Raw genomic sequence first — 22,578 nt, forward strand, 5'->3', positions numbered from 1 at the left:
AACTAGGTCTGGGCACAGACTTTGTAAACATGAGCCCCAAAGCACAAGCATCAAAAGAAAAAATAAACAAATGGGACGATATCAAACTGAAAAGCTTCTACACCACAAAGGAAACAATCAACAGAGTGAAATGACAACTTACAGAATGGGAGAAAATTTTTGCTAACTATGAATCAGATAAGGGATTAATGTCCATAATATACAAGGAACTCAAGCAATTATACAGTAAAAAATTAAATAACCCAATTAAAAAATGGACAAAGGAGCTGAATAGACATTTTTCAAAGGAAGACATACAAATGGCCAACAGATACATGAAAAAATGCTTGACATCACGAGTCATCAGGGAAATACAAATTAAAACTACACTGACATAACACCTCACTCTAGTCAGACTGGCTATAATCAAAAAGACCGTGAATAACAAGTGCTGGCAAGGGTGTGGAGAGAAGGGAACACTCCTACACTGTTGGTGTGACTGTAAATTAGCACAAACACTGTGGAAAATGGTATGGAGGTTTCTCAAACAACACAGGTAGATCTTCCATACAATCCAGCAATTCCACTTCTGGGTGTATACTCAGAAGAATGGAAATCATCATGTCAAAGGGACACCTGCATTCTCATGTTCACTGCAGCTCTGTTTACAATAGCCAAGACAAGGAACCAACCTGAATGTCCATCCATGGATGACTGGATAAATGTGGTATATATATACACCATGGAATACTACTCAGCCATAAAAAAGAATGAAATTCTCCCATTTGCAACAACATGGATGAGCCTGGAGAAACTTATGTTGAGTGAAATAAGCAAAGCACAGAGGGATAAATACCACATGTGCTCACTCATATGTAGGAGCTAAGAGAGAAAGGAATGCAGGAAAGAAAGGCCACAGTGGTGCACTGGACTTGCAGAGGGAGAGAACATACCTAGGGATACAAAGTGGAGTGTGGGAAAGGGGGAGGAGGAGGAAGGTTGGGGCTAATTGGGGGGGGGACACAAGGTACAAATGCTATTTGTGGTAACAGGTATGCTGCCAGCATGAATCTGGCCTTCACATCTTGGGCCTGAGTGGTAACAATCGGCTTTGTATCTCATGAATACTCATAACCAATAAAATATATATATATATATTAATAAAAAAAATTTCCCTACTGATCTGCTTTTTTCTCCTCCATCCTTCCCATTCTCTTTAATAGTATCACTGATAGCAAGCTGTCTAAACCAGGGACCTCGTTATTGTATTTGATTATTGTCCTTCATCCTTACCTCCCCTGTAAACTGAGAGCTGTGTTGCCATTCTAGCCAGCTCTGTACCTTCAAACTCCTCCGACAACCTCCTCCTCGCCCTCCCCACCATCTTATTCTGAACTCTCATCTTGCATTGCATGGACAACTGGTGTGGCCACTTTGCTTCCACCTCTTGCCATTCCAGTCTATCTTCTACTCTGTGTTTTAAAAAAATTTCTGCTGAATTTCCATTGCTTATGGAAAAAGTCCACACTTCTGCTCATGGTATATGAGGAATGATGGAGGCTGAACGCTTAGTCTGGCATAGTCCTATGGCAGTACTCTGAGGTAGATATTTTTACACAACTTATTTAAGATTAGAAAAATTAATTGCCTTCCCAAGGGAACACAATAAATAAGAGAAGAGCTGGTATTTGCTTAGCTCCATCTGCCTGACTGTGCAGTGTGTTTCTTCAGAGCAAGGCTCTGGCCTACCTTTCCTGCCTCATCTCCATCACCACTGGACACACACCCTCCACTGGTATCACAGTGGAGTCGCACGGCCTCTTTTACTATATGGTCCATACGTCTTTTTAACCTGTCCCATCCTTACCCATCTTTCAAATGTGAAATCAAGCATATCCTCATTTCCTCAGTTTGCCCTGCAACTTTCTCTCAAAAAAGATTACTTAATTATGCATGTGCATTCCTGTAATATTTTATATATCCTTCTATTTAGCAGTTTTCAGATTTTATTAGAGTAATTTGGTTATGTATTCATCTCAACCATTATAGTACAGGTTTTTGAGACCTGAGACCATATGTTACCATTTTCTAATATCCATGGTGTCTGATATAATTCATGTTTCATAGTATGACTTCAATAAATAAATATTAAATTAAAGTCATATTTCTAAGAATTGTAATCACTTTAAAAATGTCTCAGATAAGGGATTCTCTGTGAATTGCACATAGTAATTGTGCTTATTTTTTCTTTGTAGAGTCCTTGGTTCATAGCAAATACAGATAGAAATATATTTATTATCAATGTATAGATGCACAAATATCTCTACATTGAGTGTATAGATGTACGTGTTAAAATATTGTGAATATAAATACCATATTCATGTGCATGTAACTTATATATATGTATCTGTTTTTATTTCAGATAATTTATCAAATAGACTCTAGTTAACTTGAACGATTGTGAATCCTGTTTCACATCTTCTACTTAACTAGGGATATTAATTTTTAGAGCTATTCTAAAGAAATTGCAAAAATTTCTTTAAAGAAAATCCATTGATGTGATTAACTTTGTTAAAAGAAAAAAACTTGAAATAAAAACAAACAAACATATCATGACAAAGTTTGATACTAAAAAATATAACTTCGTTTGACCTATTTATTATTGATTAGGGCCTATGTTCCATAGAGTTGGTATATTAATTAATAAAAGATTAATATATAGCAAATAATTTCCATTTATTAAATATTAAATAGATTTCATCCACTAGAAGTAATAAATCCAAATGTTATAGTTTTATTACCTTTAATGCATTAACCTGTTTTGTATCGATCTGTGTAAATCTGTTCCAGCATTCTTTTTTTCCCCTACTGATTTTATATGAGTATGTCCTCTTTCTCTGTGAATTATTTTTACCATTGGGCTATTTAGGTTATTAACGAAGGTAGTAGACAGAATAATGCCCATCCAAAATATTCACACCTGAATCTCTGTAATTTGAGAATATGTTACCTTACATGGAAAAGGGACTTTACAGATGTGTTTAAGCTTACAGAATTTGAGATGGGGAGATTATCCTGGTTGATCCAAGTGGGTGCAGTCTAATCACATGAGTCCTTATAAGTGGAGAACCTTTTCTGGCTGTGGCCAGAGAGAAATATTTGAAACCAGAAAACATGTCAGAGAAATATTGCAGTGAGAAGGCCCCAGTGATCCCTTGCTGGTTCTGACATGTAGAGGCTATGAGCAATTACCCGAGAGGCCTTTTGGTGAAATGGGTGGCTTCCACTTAACAGCAAACCACACACACACACACGCACACGCACACGCACACGCACACACACACACACACTCACACACACACCAGGAACTTCAGTGCTACAACCCCAAGAAACTGAATTCTGCCAACAACTCAAATAAGCTGAAAATGGATTTCCCCTAAAGCCTCCAGAAGGGAATGCAGTCTTGTTGACTTTATGATCTTACCTAGGTGACACCCTTGTTGGACTTCTGTCAGATAATTAACTTTCCATTGCTTTAAGCCACCAAATCTGTGGTAGTTTGTTATAGCAGCAAGAGAAAACTAATAGAATGAATTTAAAAATCTTTGATATTCATTCCCTATTTGTGTGAGTCCATACTTTTTGAAAATTTTGAGGTCTCTGAGTGTTCATGACTACTTTGAAATTGGCTTAAGCAAGCCTCTGGAATTATGGATTGAGATATACTATTTAGTATCTGTAGAGGATTGAATTATGTCCCCCTCAAAACTCTCTGAAACTTGAATTGTGTCCTCCACGTTTTATGTATTAGAAACTTAGCCCCCACTGTGACTGTTAAGAGGGTGGGAGATCCTATTACGGTAAATGAAAGGTGAAGACTTGAAGAGGTGATTGGATTATAGGACCATGCTGTAGAGAGTGGATTAAAAATGGTGGTCAGGGGTGTGGTTCTGAGGGCTTTAAGAGGAGAGTCTGTCTCTCTTTCTGCTCTCTCTGCTTCCATCATCTTGTGATGTGAGACCCCTGGGCCCCTGTCACCACCACCAGATGGATTTTGGACTTTCTAGCCAGAAACTGTATGCAATAAATTTCATTTTCTTTATAAATCACCCAGTTCCAAGTGTTTTGTTATAAGCAACGGAAACGGACTAATAGAATATCCTTCTTTATTTGACTTAGAAATTAATGAGCTTCTCAGAAAACATCCTTCTTCTGCCATGGGCACATACCCTCTGTTTTGAGAGTCTTCCAGAATGGGACATTTTCCTGAGAACTGGCTGTTCAGTGTGGGTAGAGTTCCATCAGAACCCACAAAATAATACTTAGTTAAGCACTGCCATTTTATGTGCATTGAAGAAAAAAGAAAAAGGAAACCTCTTTGTAAGAGCCTTTAGTCTGATAAAACAGTTTCATTAAACAATTTTTTTTAAAGTTCCTAAGCTGTGAGGAATTTGATAAGTTGACAAAGATCCATTTACAAAATAGACTGAAGAATGCTGTTTCTGAGACAGAAAGGTGACAATAAGCTGGGAGTTGCTAGAAGTGTTGGTATGACTCTAAAAGGCAGTGGGAAGGATCTTGCTTAAGGTTTTTCTCCTCCATTTCATGAAGAAACATTTTACTATTTTACATAAGTAACTGGTTATGTAACTGAAGGATAAGAATTTGTGTTTTAATTTTAATTGGCTGAAGAGTGACTCCTGAATGTTAGACAGTGTTTACAAAAACTGTTTACTGATTAAAAGCCTATACTTTCAACCAGCTTTTGATCTTTAAGATGAAAAAAAAATCCTTAGAATATTCTGAAAATTTCTCAAAAGTAGACAGCTGTTTACACTGTATTGTTCAGTATACTATCCTTCAAGTATATGAGCTAAATCTTCAATAAAAAAATTCCATTTCACTTAAAGAATCATTTAGAATAAAATTATAAAGGTTATCTTTTTTTCCTTATGTATCCTGGGGAGAAACACTTTCAATCAAGTGTTTCCATTATGTTTAAGATGATTTTCCTAGGGAGAGACAGAACTTACACACACACACACACACACACACACACACACACACACACACACACACACACACACACACACACACACACACACACACACATTTATGTTGATCTACACTGCCTTGTGCCAGAAACAATGCAGTCTACATTCATAAAGAAAATATAGATGGCTTACACTTTGGGCAACTATATTAGAGTCTCCTTAATGAAGAATGTATGAGAACATGCATTTCTACCTCATGTCTATGTCATAGTCTGGTGATGGAGTTTGGATGTGTTGTCCCCTCCAAAACTCATGTAGAAATTTTGATCTCCAAGTGGCAGTGTTGGAAACTGATTGAGTCATGGGGGCATATCCCTCATGAATGGATTAATGCTCTCCCTGGGGGAGGAGGGGTAGTGAGTGAGTTCTCACTCTATTAGTTCCTGCGAGAGCTGATTGTTTATAGGACCCTGCACCTCTTGCTTCTCTCTCTTGCTTCCTTTCGCCATGTGATCTGCTTGTACCAACCGGCTGACTGCCACTTTCTGCCATGATTAGAAGCAGCCTGAGGCCCATCCCAGATGCAGCTGTCCCAGAGTCGTAAGCCTAATAAACCTCTCTTCTTTATAAATTACCCAGTCTCAGGAAATTCTGTTATAGCAACACAAAATGGACTAAAACATCTGGCAATTAGTGATATTTATGAATTGTTTGGGCATTACTTCATATACTTCCTAGGAAATTTCTTTAATCTAAGAGATTCCTTTTAATTTAGAAAAAGAAATCTATTATTGTTGAAAAGAAAAGCAAAAGGGAAAAAGATTTTATTTTAACTAATGCAGTATGAAAATTTTTATAGAGAAACCTTAACCTCACAACTTGTACTTCTTAGAGATGTACCATGATTTATTCTAGTGAGTTTAGAATTAAATCATAAATTTTTGTTCTTGGGCGAATACTGATAATGGAGCAGATTTTAGTTCCACTTGCCCTCACTCTGACAATATTGACATAGAATGTTTATCTTTGTATTCATTTTGCCAAAGTAAAACAAATTCATATTCAGAAGGGAAAGAATACAGTGAAGTATCAGTTGCCTAAGACTTATACGTTTCAAGCAATTGAACTTTCTCCTCAGAAAATACTTTAATTTAATAAAAAGAGTTTAGAACTTTGGCTCTGAGTTAATGCTGTGTTTCTTTAAAAGGAAACACTGTCTTGTCTGAGATTTGGTGCCTAATTTCTGTAACTTGGAGGCAATGAATTTCTTAGATCAGTCTAATAAGAGGAAGGCCCTGATTTAGTCTGATTGTGAGTTCATACGATTTTATCCTCTCTTCCCCATTTCCTGTCAATCATATTCCTAATATAGAGGAATCTTTTTTAGTCTCAGAGTGTATTGATAATTTAGAGGCATTAATGAGAGATACAGCGAGTAAGGGCTAGAGGGGAGAGAGAGAGAAAGAGCATGCATTCATGAGAGAGAAAAGTCTTTGGCTATCAGAGTTTCCCTTTTGGGTTCAAAGACAACAAAAATAACTCCCTCTAAAGTAGCAATAGAGACTCTGATATTCATAGAAATGTGACTGAAAAATTAACACTGGAAGAAAATTTGTCTTCTCTGTAGGGCATAGGACAAAAGAAATATTATTTTAAAAAATTAATAAGTAAGGCGCTTTAAAGATGAAAATACTACTGGGAATCACTCTTTTTATATATAAAAGCCTTTAAATTATATACTGTAGGCAGGGAGACAAGCATTATATGAAATTCAATTGATGCTAGTAAATGATTAGAACATTTAATTTTTTATGTCATAATCCTAAGAAAAGACAGATTCATGTTTTCTTCTGTTTAGCAATTGCTTTGGTCTGAGTTCATTTATGGCATCATTTACTAAACACAAACACATAAAAAATAATTATTAGTTCTCAAGAAAAATCTTCAGTAGAGTGTGTATGGTGCCATTAACTGAAGGTGTATTTCTCAAGACATATGAAGACAGCTCCATGTTATGCAGTCAAGCACAAATCTGTCTAATGATATGAATGAGGTAGCAGAATTGGTATGTCAGCATTTTGGACATAACTGGAAAGCTTCAGCTTGCCATTAGCTCTATGCTAAATAACACACTTACATTATCCTGTCGATTACAGACAAGCATATGCCTAATTATTTCATTTCTGGCCTCAGTTGTTGAGAAACTTATACTCAAATAATAGAATTAGAGAAAATGTTTCTCTATGTTTTATCACCCTTTCCCAACCTGTTTAAAAATCATTAAATTCCTGGAAAGTGGAACAAAGAACCAATGGTTATTGGAATAAAGTATACCATAAGCACTGTTGCTGATGACTTCCATTTTATTTCCCAAAAGAAAACTTTCTGATTTAAAAAATAAATTTTTCATTAAAGAAAATGTTATAAGTTGAAAATACGGTCATCTTTCTGAAACATGACTGGGCTAAAAGATTGTCATTACATAGAGGAGAATGTCAGATTTTGGTTCTGCGAACGTTTGCCTTTTAGGAGACAGATCTTTAGCTAGGAAGGATTATCAAAAATGAAAAATAAATAATATGACTAGTTCACATTTTTTAAGCGCTTATATTCTCTCTTTATCCTCATAACAATCCCATGGGCTCAGGTCACTTCCCCCTGTTTTGTTGAGGAGCAAGCTGAAGGTGAAGAAGGATAAGAGACTTGCCAGGATCATAAAATCAGTACATGGAGAAGACAGCCCCAGACCCGGCCTGCTCCATATTTTACAACTAACTACCGCAATAAATGACTATACACAGATTCAAATTCATTAGCTCTGAAACTGCCACTGTCATAGAAATGTTTGTGTTTATGGGGATTTTTTTGTCACATAAGTGAGGGAGTGACGGAGTGGGAGAAACCCAGATCCAGGAGAGTTCTAGAAAGAAAGAAATGAGAGTAGAGGAATCTCAAATCAAGGGAAGGTCTAGAAGAAAAAAGAAATTAGAATGAGATTTGGGGATAATTTTTGGATTTTATTTATTTGTGGTATTCTAATTATCCATTAAAAATAATGACATTGTTTTTAATAAATCAATAGAATGGTTAGTAAGTTTTTTCAAGATCCCGTTTCTCCTTAATAAAATCCTCACTGAAATAAAAGGAGTAAAGTTTTTCCATATTTTGAATACCATCATCCAATAATCATGTATATTTCACTTACAATTTCAGAACCATAACAATCAGTCAAGTTTCTCTCCTCCCTAATGATTAAGCACATTTAATTGAATAAAATATGATTAATAGGACTACATATAAGGTGGCAAGGTTGATGCTGGGAGATCTGTGACATATGCCATCCAGATACTTCCAATTAACGAAAGGGGATCAAATAAAAACCTTAACATCTACCAGAGAAGGTAGAGTATGTGGGATTCTGTATCAGCATTTAAAGTATAGCGATGGCTCTGAAGAGGTCAGTGGACACTTCAGAGAAAAACAGCTTTTGCTCTGAGCCTTGGATTATGGGTAGATCATCACTGGGCAGAGAAAAAAGCAGGAAAGAGAAACAAGGTGTTCCTGAAAGAGAGAACTGTCTCAGAAAAGGCATAGTAGGACTGAAATAACAGAGCATATTTCATAGAATCCAATGTAATTGTCTTAAGAACATGAATAAGAGTGACAACAGGACCAAGTCTTGGAGGCCTTTAAATATCCTATTAAGGAATTTGGATTTAATCACTGCCTTTGAAAGAGGTATAATATATACTCTCAAGCTTTTAGCTGGAATCAGGCTGTAATGGTAACCTAAAATGATGGGTAGATTCATTCAATTTCTATATTAGAAGGAATTGTAGAGTTGAAAATCACTCTAAGAGATATGTAACATTAGGTGAGCTTATCAATTCCTTTGTTAGATATTTATACAGTTTAGATTGCAGTTGTGCAGTGCCCTTTGGTCTTAAGTTAAAGACTATCAAAAAATATATACCTCCCTTTATTGGAGAGCTAAATTAATCTGTGTTCTCCTGTGTAAATACCCACTGAAGAGATAATTACAGGCCTCTCTCAAATCAGCCCTTTTCCCCCTCAAATATGGTTCATTTAAATAAGTGATAAGAAAGAAAAGAGATAAGATTTTTTCTTGATCATTCTATAGCTTAAAGTGCCAATCATTATTACTGACTATGCTAGACTGTACTAAAACTTTTGAAAAATAAGCGATTTTTATGCTAAGTATTCTCTATGTGCTAAGACAATGTATACTTTATAAACGATGTTTAGGAGAAGAGGAGAATCGAGTTTAAGTGTACTGACAGCATGCTCTACTGCACTGTATAAAAATGTGAAGGAAAATCTTGAAGGACCTCTGCTAACATACAAACATTCTGTCTTAACTGTTGAGGTTTATGGTTGTTTAAATTTTAAATGCTACTTTTCTAGTTTAAAGACATCCATCCAAATGATCCCAAAAGAGCTCTTAGTATATTCTCAAGGAAATGCCATTGCACCATTTTGAAGGAATTCATCCAGGTGTCCTTTACTCCACCCTACTGTTCCTCCCTATTCCAAACTCTCTGAAAAACAGACATATGCAGGTACTGGATATTCAAGACGTTGTCCCTCTCCCTTTTACTGTTTAAGTGATGAGAGGTGTTTTCTCGTATTAAACTTATAGCAATTGGCCTCTCCGTTCTTTGTCATGCAAACAAGGCACAAATACACATATAACTACCTACTATCCCAATATGCTGTAAACATAAAATAGGGTTTATTAAGGGAAAACTTACGAGCAGGGAAGTATCAGAGAACATGTTATCTATGAGCTCTTCATAGACCAGAGAGACTTACACCAGCTGTGGCTGTACTTGTGCCACAGAAAGAACTCCTGGGGAAGGAACTTCCTAGAAAAGGAAATGGCAGGCAAAGAACATTACAACAAACGTGGAAAGACTAGAACTTTCTTATCAAAGAAAATGTTTTGTTAAAAAGGCCTAGCCTTTGGAGTCCAGCTTCTGATGTCAACCAGTTCATCAGTGAGCTGCCCTCGGCCTATTAAAGGGCTTCTTGCTAATTACCAAAAGTGAGGGAAAGGGACTTCCACGATCATTGAATTTGTCTCTTGTCATCTGTACTACATAGTGCAGCCGAATCCCATGTCAACATAGCCAAGCAGCTAAATAATTATTACAGTGAACTGGTGTAACATCTGGTAGTTTAAAGTAGGAAAAATGTAGCTCAACAGGGATTTAGTAGGGAGAGAGGAAGGTGGTGGGTAAATAGTATTATCCATTACTTCGAGCTTCAGTGAACTCACAGTTTCACTTTATTTGGAGAGATAGAATATACATACACATGGGAAAACATTTCAATAATTAAGTTGCTCCACACATCCAAAATTAGTTGTAGAAGTCATCATTGGTATATATTTGTTCCTTTAACAGTGTTATTAAAAAATAAAAACTAGTCTAACAAAATTAAACAAGTAACTTCATGATTCTGGAAAGGTTAATGAGAAGTTTATTGAATGCCATTTGAAATTTGTTTTTTAATTTTTTTATCTTTTGTTGTGTTCAGTATCAAATTTGATACTAGGATGATAAATTAACATCTGAAAGTATGAGAGAGAATTGTTTTTTCCATTACATATCAGAGTTTTAACAGTTTTATTCAGTAATTATCTTGCCAATTACTATATTTATTTTTCAGAATGCAACATCTCTTCACCTCATAAGGCAGGTGCTGATATTTAGAATAATAAAATTTTTTTGTGAAATATTAATATTTATTCATTCTTGGAAGTACTGCTCTTCATACATTTAGTTTCTAATCATTGACATTATAAACATAGAATACAAAGGGATATTTGAAATAATCTTAATAATTCAGCAAGTGTAATTTCAATGCATTTATGAATTGTCATAGAAAAGAAAACCATTAACATCTTGAACCTATAAAAATGCTGAATTTGCTTTAGTTCGTTCTTGTCTGTAATTGAGTCCAGTATTTTTTAATTAACATTTTTAAACATTTATTCAATTTACATTTATTCATAAATCGACTTGTTACTTTTTAACCTATTTATTACTAAAATATACTGAGAAGATGTGAGTTGAAACAATGCCAAGACTATAGTAGACGTTCAGTAATTACTGCATTACTGAATGAATAATGAAGGCAAAACAGTCTTACCTTGTTTTCTTAGAGTCAGACAAGTTTTAATTCTAGAGAAACAACTCAAAGAAAGAATCGAAATTACTTTGTGTAATTTCTAGTTCTATATTTGACTAATATCTAGTATTTTAGTTTTAGATGCTTTTCTGTGCTATAGGCTCAGGATATTTTGCTTTTGGATGCTATCATAAAATAATTTTTATATGTTTATATTATTTTTGTAATTTTCCCCTTACTGACACTTAACATTCACTGTGTTTTGACAGTCTTCCAAGTACTGGAACATTATTTTATTTAATAATAATAAAACCAAATATGATATGTTGTTCTTAGACACATCTGAATATTAGAAACTTCCTATTTACAAATAAGGCACTTCTTTTAAAATAACCTTATACAAATCATTTACATGTTCAGTAAAAAATAGTGTTCTCAGGTTAAGAATCAACAAGTCTCTATCATGCTATTAATGTTTGTGAGACTGAGAAATTTTACCATGTAGTTGTTCAAATGTATTTGAAGGAGCTCTTTTGTAGAGATTATGTATATATGAGGTACTAAATATCCTAGTAAGGAATCCACATGTGAAAAGCACAAAGCAACCAAATTAAAAACACATGTATGAATTAGTCATGTAAATAAAGTTAACTAGGAGAATAGAGGATGAAAAAGAATATAATGTTTACGTGAAAATGACTGAATCACCAGGACTGATAAGACCATTATCTGACATATAGACAACTAACACTATATTGAAGTTAATAGAGAGTGAGCAAGTAGTCTATGAAATGGTTGACCAGACAGATTTTGAATTAACCAGATCTGATTCTGCTCTAGACTTGATCTCTTAGTAACCTTGTGACTTTAACCAAGCTAATTTACCTAAGTTTTCTTATCTGTGAAAAAGGAAATTATAACAGAACTCATAAACTCGTAAGTCATATGAAATACTCAGGAAGAAGGATGGGCACATGGGAAACACATGGTAAAGAGCACTTATTATTTTTGTTTTATTATCTATCATACCATTTTGTCAAAGTTGTTTTGCTGCAAAGCCCAAATCATCTCTAAGTACCTGGATTTCCACACACAAAAAAAGAAAACCAGGCTCCACCACGTGCATTCAGATCAGGGTGTATATTATGGTTAACACAACACTTTCCCTGGGATCTCAACAGAGAATTGTTTGTCATTCTCTATTGGAAGTCAGGCAATATTATATAAAAATCAAACACAGGCTATATTCAATCAAAATTGCTTCTTCAAATTTCTAGCTATTGTTTCAATATTCAACACACTAAAAATGGACAAACACATGAAACTTTTAGCAGGACATTTTCTGAACCACATTTTAGAGTATAAGAATATGATTATTCTGATATTCCAAGGTACTAGATTATTTTCTCCATTTTATTTTTGTAGTTTTCTCCTTACTAACATTTAACTTTTATTGCACATTGACAATATTCCAAGTACTGGAACATTATTTTATTTAATAATCAGAAAACCAAGCATGATATGTTGTTCTTAACCCAAACTACAGATTAGGAAACTGGGGTCTGAGGAGTTTAAGTAAATTCTCCAGAGTCACGCAGCTAATAATTATAAGCCCATTTTTATGCCCCTGTTCTATGTATCTTAGAAGAAAATGTGACATTGAGAGTTGAAATTATATTATTATTGTTTTTCCTTTTAATCAACTGATATCACGTTATTCAGATCTTGACTTTTGTTTAAGGAAAAGATGTATAATCCTAACCTTTGAAATATGGGTTGTCTTTTGTAATTGCGCCATAGCTTAGATTTCACTTACAGACAACTTTAACATCACCTAGATATAGAGAAAAATCTTTATTATCTGCTCAAAGTGCCATCTCCCACGGTGCCAGGAACTTTCATGCCATGAAGAGAGATGGATTTAGAGTTGTTTATAGTCAGACAAAGACCATCTGACTGTTTGCAGCTAGTCACAGGTAAGAGAAACATGCCCCTCTGCCAAAAAAGTGAATATATACATCAAAATAAGTTTTGAATCACATCAGTTAACAAACAAATATTTTAAAACAAGATTTTTTTAAATTTAGCATGATTGCATATTAATCAGCAGCCCCATTGACCTATATCCAGAAAAAGGAATATGTAGAAGAGTACACAAACTTAAACTTTAAACAAATAAACACTATAACATTGCAACTAGAGTCATAAGTTTCAGGGAGGGGGGATAAGGGTTGATATAAAGAGGAGAAATACAAGATGTTGACCAGCATTATTAAAGTCTGCAATGTGCCTGCTGCTTCATCTATCCTATCTGTTTTAGTCTTCCCACAACCCTATTACATAATTCATTTAACAGATGAAAAATTTGATGCTAATAGAAGTTAAGTAAATAACTCAAGGTCAGCTACATGAAATGTGAGGAGAGAAACTTAAACTGACAGAATAAAAGATCAAAAATACTAAGGTGGCACGGAGAGAGGTGGCTGATGGATTGGTTGATTGCTTTTGCTTTGCTTTCTCTGATACTCTTAGGATTAGTAGGTTTTTTTTATTAGATTTCTTGATGTTTGAGTGGAATGAGTAAAAAACTGATGTAAATATTTCAGAAGAAATTAACTAGTTCATTTCTATTTCAACCACCTTGATTTCAGACTCTGCAAGTTAAAATAGAAATTTTAATAAATGAAGGTTTACAAATATGTTGATAACTGAGGGGTTTAACTGTCACAAATGTAAATCCATAAAGTGAAACCCATTATATTTACATAATTTGCAAATTTAGGAAAAGGTAAAATATGAGTTTTGAAAGCTAGAGTAGGTGGTGATAGAAAAACGCTCATAATATTATCCAATTTAAGAAAAATTCATAAACACAGTAGAAGCTCATGAATTATTTATTCATTAAAAGAAGCATTTAATCGAGAGAAGAGTTCTTCCAGATACGTGCACCTGTGTAAAAGAAGGTGCATGTTTGGGAAGGAAGGTAATGAGTAGGTACTTAAATATTAGATGATAATCATTAAAAGATGGGTAGGGATGTTCCTGATCTGCTTTTTTATAAGTGAATGAATAACAAGCTGATATTTTGTCCATTTGACTCTGGAAATTATAGTTTTGAAACTGATGTTTATATGATTTCTGGGACTTAGTCCCAGAATGATAAATAATGAGATACAGGCTCCTTATCTTTATATATATTTTTTGTTAAATAAATATAAATTTATTTCTGAAATACAAGGTTTATAAACTAAATACAAACGGAATCATATATTGAAATGTGTGATTAGATCTGAGCAGGGCTTTGCTTCGATTTATGTCCTACACATGATTTGTTGGCACTACAGACTAACAGCATGTACCTAATCCCAGTGCCCCTGTGGGATAAACTGGCATGTAGCATAGACTGGTGATAATCATACCTGACATGTGCTTCCAGGTATTTGGCATCTAAATGTACTGTGTGCATTTGTCATGTAGCCAAGCATAGTTGGGGTTTGGGGGGTGGGGGGGTGGGGCAAGGAAACTAACAGCAGGGAAAATTTTAAATTTCAAGAGATTACTTTGTATTTGCATTTTCAGTAGAAACAAAGTTTCCTCTAAATCAACGAGTAGGCATTTAATTTTTGATTTCACTTCCCCCCTTGTTTTGGCTTTATCCAATTTCATTTCTGAGGAAACCACAGCTTAGGTGCTCTTTATCTGCTGCAAGATCTATTCTCTGAAGATTTAGTAGCAACTCCCGGTCACATATAAGTTCTTTGAGTCTGGCCATCATTCAGCTTTTCTTTTCTTACTTTTTTTTTTTTTAATCTGAAAATTGTCTTCTATAAATAAGTGAATGAATGAGTAAATGAATGAATGAAATAACAGATGAAGCTGAGATCGTTACATGCCTTTTTTCAAATAGGGGCCAATCATATCAACTAGTGTTTTTCCTGATGCAGTGCCGGTAAAAGTTATTAAATTTCTCATAAAAAGATTTCTTCTCCTTTTTTGTTTTTATAGGATGAAATCATCTCTTTTTATAACATTCCCTGCTATTATCTCTTAGGCATGCTACAAGTTTTCTTCTCTATAAACAACTAATGCCAAGTACACTTTTGACTGCATGAAGTATTAATTGCCTTTTTAATTTATTCCAGTAATGTTATGGATGTGTGCTTAAATCCTTAGTATTAGACACATCACAAAATGTTTCAGTGGGCAATAAAACTATTTCTTGTAAGACAATATTCTCTTACGGCATTGCAAATAGTGCATGAAAGATTCAGGAGTTAATCATCGAAGATATATGTCCACAAGTTAAAAAAATTAGCTCTTGAAGATCATTGTTCATTCTGCCAGAAAAGACCATCGTTATGAACACTGTAGGCTACATAATAGGAGCCGTTTTTATTAGTCTCAGCTAAAGGCTTTATCGGGTTTCTGTTTTTCTAGATTGCTGAATGTAATGTAAGAGGGTTATTTTTATTGCTTCAAGACATAAGTATAGCCAGTTAATAATTTATCATTATTATCTTACGCTGATAATGTGGAAAATATCTGCCATAGAGTTACATTATTACATTTAAAAACAGAAGACTTTCTGTGGAAAGCATTTCTCTCATATAGAATAGCACAAATTTTGCTGGGTGTACATTATTTGTATATTAAAAAGGTACTATTTAGTGGTGGAACTCTACAAGATCACGTAGTAGATTAGAAAGTGTTTTATGTAATTTGTGAGAGTTTTTAAAAAAATTTAAATTTCCTTTTTCTAAAAAAAATTTCTTGTTATTTTTTAAAAAACAACCAGAAAATGTAATATAATACAATGAAAAAGATAAAATTACCCATGCATCTCCATTTGGAGATATCTAATCTTAACATTGTGTTTACACTTATCAAAATATTTTGGAATTGTACATGGAATTGTACATGTGTAGAATGAAAGCCAAATAGCGACATAGTTACAGTGTTATCAAAGAGTGAAAAACAAACAAAAAGAAATTGTTTAGTGTGTCTCTATGCATTTATTTTTAATTTTAGTAAAATTGAAGTCATGCTTCATATACTGTTTTAACCTAGTTTATCTCAGTGATATATTAATATATTTTGTGTCAATACAGGCATTTCTATGATGTCATCATACATGGCAGTATAAGGTACCATTTTAAGAATTTAGCTTAATCATTCAAACCCCAGTTATATGACCTGAAGATTATTTGTATTTTTTTTCTACTATCACAAATAATATTACTCTAAACATCTTTGCAGCAGAACATTTTGATCTGTCCTTAATCATTTTCTTAGGATTATTGCTAAATGTGTAGTTGCTGGATAATAATAGCTGATACTTCTATGTGTCAGTGATCCTTCTAAGTGATTTACGTCTATTACCTCCAAGTGGAGTGTACTATTATTACCTTTATATTAAATATGAGGTAACTAAGACATACTGAGTTTAAGTAACTCAGCCTAAGTTCTACAGCTATTTATGAAGTGGGCCCAGTCTGTGCTCCACAGCATACAAAGGAGTACGTATACTCCTTGCTAAATTGGTTAATATTGCTAAATAGTTCCCAAGTCAAACAAGGTCTGTGGATCTTAATTAGCAGTAAATGAATATTACCTTTCTATGAAGTTTGCATCCATTCTTTAAGAATTCACAAACTGCAATATGGTACTATGCTAATAAGGTTCTACTAACTGACAAGGTATGAACTTGCCTAGCTAATACCCTACCATATTTAAGTTTGTAAGATTTAACAGTTCATTCAGTAGATGTCATTTCTATTTTAACTAGGAACTGAAGTCAAAGTTTGGGTGAACAATTTCTTGTTGTCACAGAAAGATCTGTCTTAGTTTGTAAGAATTATTACATAGTGTTGGCTGATTTGATAATACCAGGAACTTTTTAACCTACTCCTGTAATTTCACATGGACTCAGCCTGAGGATGTGTTTGTATCTATCACATTGTGTGCTTCCACCTGTCTAATTTCCTCAGTAACTTAACTAAACTGAAAGGAATGCTCAGAAGAGGTGTACTATAATGAGCTTGCTTCATTAACCTTGATTTTCTGGCATAATTCATTTTTGGAAAGAAGATGGAAGGAAGGATATCAGTCTAACTTCATATGACTTGTAATCAATACTAGAGATTCCTGTGCAGCATTAATACCAAGAAGCCAAGGCCAAATGGGATTGATATTAATTTATACACCAGAGTCATCTGCTTGGAGAAAGATCTAAAGGCACAGGCTTATCCACTGTCCTGTTGTGTCTTGAAATCTCTCCAGAATCTATCATTTAGCCAGCAATTTGGTATTCTAGTATCTGTGAGTCAGAGTATTTGATACCTATAACATTTTAAACACAATATACAAAAGACTTTCTCTAGTAATTTGAGAAGTTGAGCCAAAAAAAAAAATATATATATATATATATATATATATATTTGTAGCTGAAAATTAAAAACTCTAGTTATTGGGAAAAATAACATGGGGTTAGGTTTTCAGTAAAAATAACTCTTCATTAGGCAAAACAATATCTCTAAATAAACATATGCATTTGAAACATCATGTCTGGATTGTTTTAAAAGTAGCTTCCTACCTCTTCCTTAAAATATAATTCAGTTTTATTCTGAGGATGATTCTGTGTGTGGGATAACCCAGATTCATGTACCATTTAAGGACTATGATATTATAGAATAATAGTTCCAGCTTTCAAAAGCTATAACCTCATTGTTCCATACATAATTTTTGAAGTTTTTTAAAAAAATGTAACTAAATTTCAGTTAGTGTCCTACTTACTACTTTTTTTGATCTCTAGACTATTTATTTAGTCCTTTTCATTTCCTAAATGAAATTGAGAAAAAAAGTAAATCATTTTGTACTCTCTGTTCCTATAGAACAATTAAAAGCACTACAATGCATTTTATGGGAGTTCTTTGGAAGAGCAAAAATTAATATCAGGAAGAAATCATATAATTTTATATTTGTAGTGTACTGAATATTCAAATTATGAAAATATTTGAAATAGATGTAAAAAAAGTCAGCTCAATTAATGCAGAATACCCTATGATTTTCATATATGAACTAGAAAATAAATTTTTAAAATTTTTTTCCTTTTTTTTTTTCTGAACAATTTACATGCCCCTTACTTTGCTAAGCAGACTACATTTAGTTTCACATGTCTTCATTTTTAACTGAATGGGTGGTATGTTCATTTTTTCTGTCTCTGGATGGGAACAAATCAGACCAGAACGTTGGCTCTGAATTTAACCTGGATAGCAGGCACTGTTGCTGCCCTGCCTAGATCCCCTTGCAGGTGGATCCAGCCATCCCTCAGCTGCTCAGTGTTAGCTGCTAGCAGCACACAGCTGTCTCCATCCCCTGAGTATTGCCCTCAGCTGATGAGAACTGCAGAGCACAGAAATCTGGGAAGTTATGCTCCCCTTCCACCTTGCAGGCTGCCAGTGACCAATGACTTACTGACAATGGTGAAGAAAAAAAGATTGGCCCCTTGTTTCAAGATGGGACAATTAAATGGTATTATTCCCACTCCAGGATTCCCTGTGACGTGAGGCTGAGGCCAGACTTCACCTGCACAGACACCTGTGCCAGGCTTTTTCCTGATCTACTCTGCTTCCTTCTCTTGCTACAGGTGTCCTCTGAGACCACTTCTTCAATATATCACTTGCACAAGAATCCATTTCTAAGACTTTGCTTGTAGTGAAGCTTATCTAAGACAATCTGGTATCCTTACTGGAAAAAAAGTTGAGACCAGTAAGCATTAAGATTACCCTTTTTTAATGTAAAGTTTGGGAAGTTCCACATGATTATGATTTTGCACATTTGTTTATAACAAGCATATTTTTGAAATGGGTCCAGAGTATTGGTTTATTTCTTAGTCCTAGTCTGCATTTAGAATCAATGTTGTGGCCAATAGAAAGTAAAAATGAAATTGCTTTCATAATATACTTTCATAAAAGATGCATTTGAACCTTTATTTTTTATTTTTTTATTGAAACATATTGATTATATATATTTGTGAGTTATAGTTATATTTCAATGCATGTATTCAACATGTGCTGATCAAACCATTGTAATGAGCATATTTATTACAAAACTTAATCATTTATTTGCGATGAGGACATTCGATCTTCACTCTTTTAGCCATTTGAAACCATGCAGTAAATTACTGTTAATTATAGAAGCCTACTCAACTATACACTAACAGAACTTATTTTTCCTATCTAGTTGGTTTGTGCCGTTAAAGCAAAGTATATTCCTTCCCTTAACCATAAAGTTAAGGGAATTTAAGCGTACTAAATATGATTGCCAACTTTCTATAGAATCTGAATAGTTTAGCAGTTAGAATCAACAATTAGTATGAAGAAAACCCAAATTGTTCCATAAACATGCTGGATTGCCTCCGTGTTTTTCTCTGCTTAAATGATATTGATGGTTGTCCTTATTGAAGAGGAAATAAGTATGTGCTTGAAGCCTCACAGACAACCATTCATCATTCTCTCATGTAAAAGAGAGAACCCTTGTGCTAGCACAGAAAATCCAATGGCAGCTACAGTAGCAGAAAATCAATAGACTGTATTAGAGAACTCAGAGGCTAATCAGAGCCCAATCTTCAGATGTGATGTACTCTAACAGAAGCATTGCTTTAGGACATAACTCAGTTCTCTGAACATCACAGACTGCAACTTAATTCAAGCATTTAGGGGGGAAATGAGGGTCTTTAAAATATACATTTTGTTCTTTATTGCCTCCCAGAGAAGCTTCAGTGCAGTACTATAATGAATAATGATAACATACATTCTTAAAAACTGATGTTAGCTCAGTCATTATGCCCAAATAGAATAAGTGTCCCTGCTGTGTGAAGCAATGAGATGTCATTAGTAAGCAGCATCTCTGCTAAAAAGAGGATGCATATTGTTACTTGTTAAACACACTGTTAATATCTGTAAAGGTAAATGACAATTGGCTCTTTAATTTCATCAGCAATTGATTCTGCTGACAGATTTTAGCTGATCCTGAACTCTAAGTGAGGATACATACACAAATTGAAATTTGTTGTGTGACAAATTTCAAGTAAGTTGAAATTGACACTGTATAATAAAAATGCACTTTACTTAAATTACTCAAAAATACCAGGTTCTGAACAATGCCTGAATATTTCGCACTGGTGTAATGTTTTCCCCCTTGGGAACTTAAAGTACTTTGGAATACATCATATTGCAATTTTTCTAAATTTTCTCTGGGATAAGTAGAACATATTCTTAATTTAGGTTTTTTTTTTTTTTTTTTTTTTTTTTTTGCCGTTGTGGAAATACAGAATTTAGGCGAGAATTGTATCAATGGTTTATAATATCACATCCACTTTTTCTTCTATTTGTATGAATTATTGACATTTTTAGGTAGTCAACAAGTCTTCAAGAATAGGTTTGCTTTTGTTGATAAATTTATCATATCTTAACATGATTTTAAATTGCACATAGCAAACACATTTCTGTAGTAAAGGAACATTTGTGTTTTAAATAGGCCTCTGGATTTATCTTAGGTTAATAACTTGAATTTAGATATTGCATAAATATATGCACTTATTGTAATAGAAGAAATGTCAAGGTCAATTTGATTCTAATAATCCTAGTAAAATGAAACTAATATTATGAAAATTGAACCCCTGCTTGGAAACAAAAGCTAATTAAGATTTTTTTTAATGCTCCAGAGACAGAAGTGTACAGAGAGTAGTCACAGTTGGTTTAAGATTGGCAACTCTGTCGGATGTGACAGCACTTTTAGCTCGTCCCACGCAGACACAATCCGGCATCAGGGATGGTAATTATTAGACTTTAGAACACTTCTTGGAAATTTTCCACGTATTAGAGTGCTTCCAAGAGCAGGCCTTCTGGAATTACAATAGTTCTATATATTACTAAATGCTTTATCAATATTTATTTATCTCTTTACTTCTAAACTATAGCTATTTTCACATGCAAAAAGAGGAGTACCATAAATTTAAAGAAATAATACTTTTAAAAAACATAAATATTTTTGTTTTCCATTTAAAAACAAATCTTATAATTTCTAATGACAAAATTTTAAATTCTGAATGCTTTACTTCTATGGCATAATGCTGGTGAATAAACTCATAAGTAAAATATACTAAAAGGTCTAATTTTAGCATAGACTTAAAAAATATATTACTTATTTTTACCATTCAGCAATTTTGAGGTTTTAAATTACAATTTAAGACATATTATTATACATAGCATCCCAATATAATATTCATAATAACAACTGTATTTGATAAGTGATTTTTAACATGAATAAAAAGGGGCAAATTTGAAGCTTCAATGGATAGTTTTCTGGATGGATTCTACTATATGCTGAAAATCATTGATTCCATGTTCTTTGCTGCCTGAGAGCTAATGTGATTTATTTAAGAAGGCAGTGGAACAGGTCCTACCACTGTGTGATGTTGGGCAAGTTACTTCAGTGTATTCATCTGCTAAATAGCAAGAATAGTACTACATCCCTCATAAGGTTGCTATGAAAAATAAATGAAATGATGTATATTAAAAACTTTGGACCACGCCTCATACTACTTTCTTGTCAGAACTGTCATTATCATCATCATTAATATTAGTAAGATTGCTGTTACTAATAATAAGAAAATATGGCATAATGAAAGCTTGTGGGACTCTGAATACAAACATGTCTGCTTCTGAATATTGACTCAACCACCTAGAAGCTATGTGATCTTGGACAAGTATGAGTGTATTAACTTTTTCAAATCCCAGTTCCCCACTCTGTGTAAAAGAGGAGACTCATACCCAACAGGTCAGGTTGTTGTTAAAATCCTCTATTTAAAAGTCCTGACCTATAGCAAGTTCTTAATAAATGGTGTCTTTTAGTAAAAAGGAAATGTCTCAGAGAATGCTCTTTTGGGTTACTTTTTTGGTTCTATTGTGTACGACAATACTATATAAACAATATTCTTTCCAGACTCTTTTCCTGCATCTTTTGTCCTTTGTAGTTAAAGGAACCATGTAAAATTTTTTTGTAAAATTTTTGTAAAAACAAATTTTTGCGTAACATATATGGTATACACATATATGTTAGAGATTATGAGTTTATACTTGTTTTACATATTAACTTTAGGATTGTTACTGTGTAACAAAAGTACAGACTCAAATACCATACAAATAAAATTTTAAGTAATTTTAAGACACAAATTTAAAACTTATCAATATGACTTTCTGTTGAGTGGTTCATAATCACTCCTGTACTATTAGTTGAATTCTTACTTTGTTGCAGGCACTGTGCTAAATCTTTTCGGAGATAATCACATTAAATTTCCTCCTTATAATAAACACTCCCTTCCATTTATATAAGCTTTCTCCTAGGCCCGGATTCTACATTTTCAACTGTCAGTAAGATGTTTGTAACTAGA

Source organism: Cynocephalus volans, chromosome 9 (assembly GCF_027409185.1).
Source record: "Cynocephalus volans isolate mCynVol1 chromosome 9, mCynVol1.pri, whole genome shotgun sequence".
NCBI classification, from domain to species: Eukaryota; Metazoa; Chordata; class Mammalia; order Dermoptera; family Cynocephalidae; genus Cynocephalus; species Cynocephalus volans.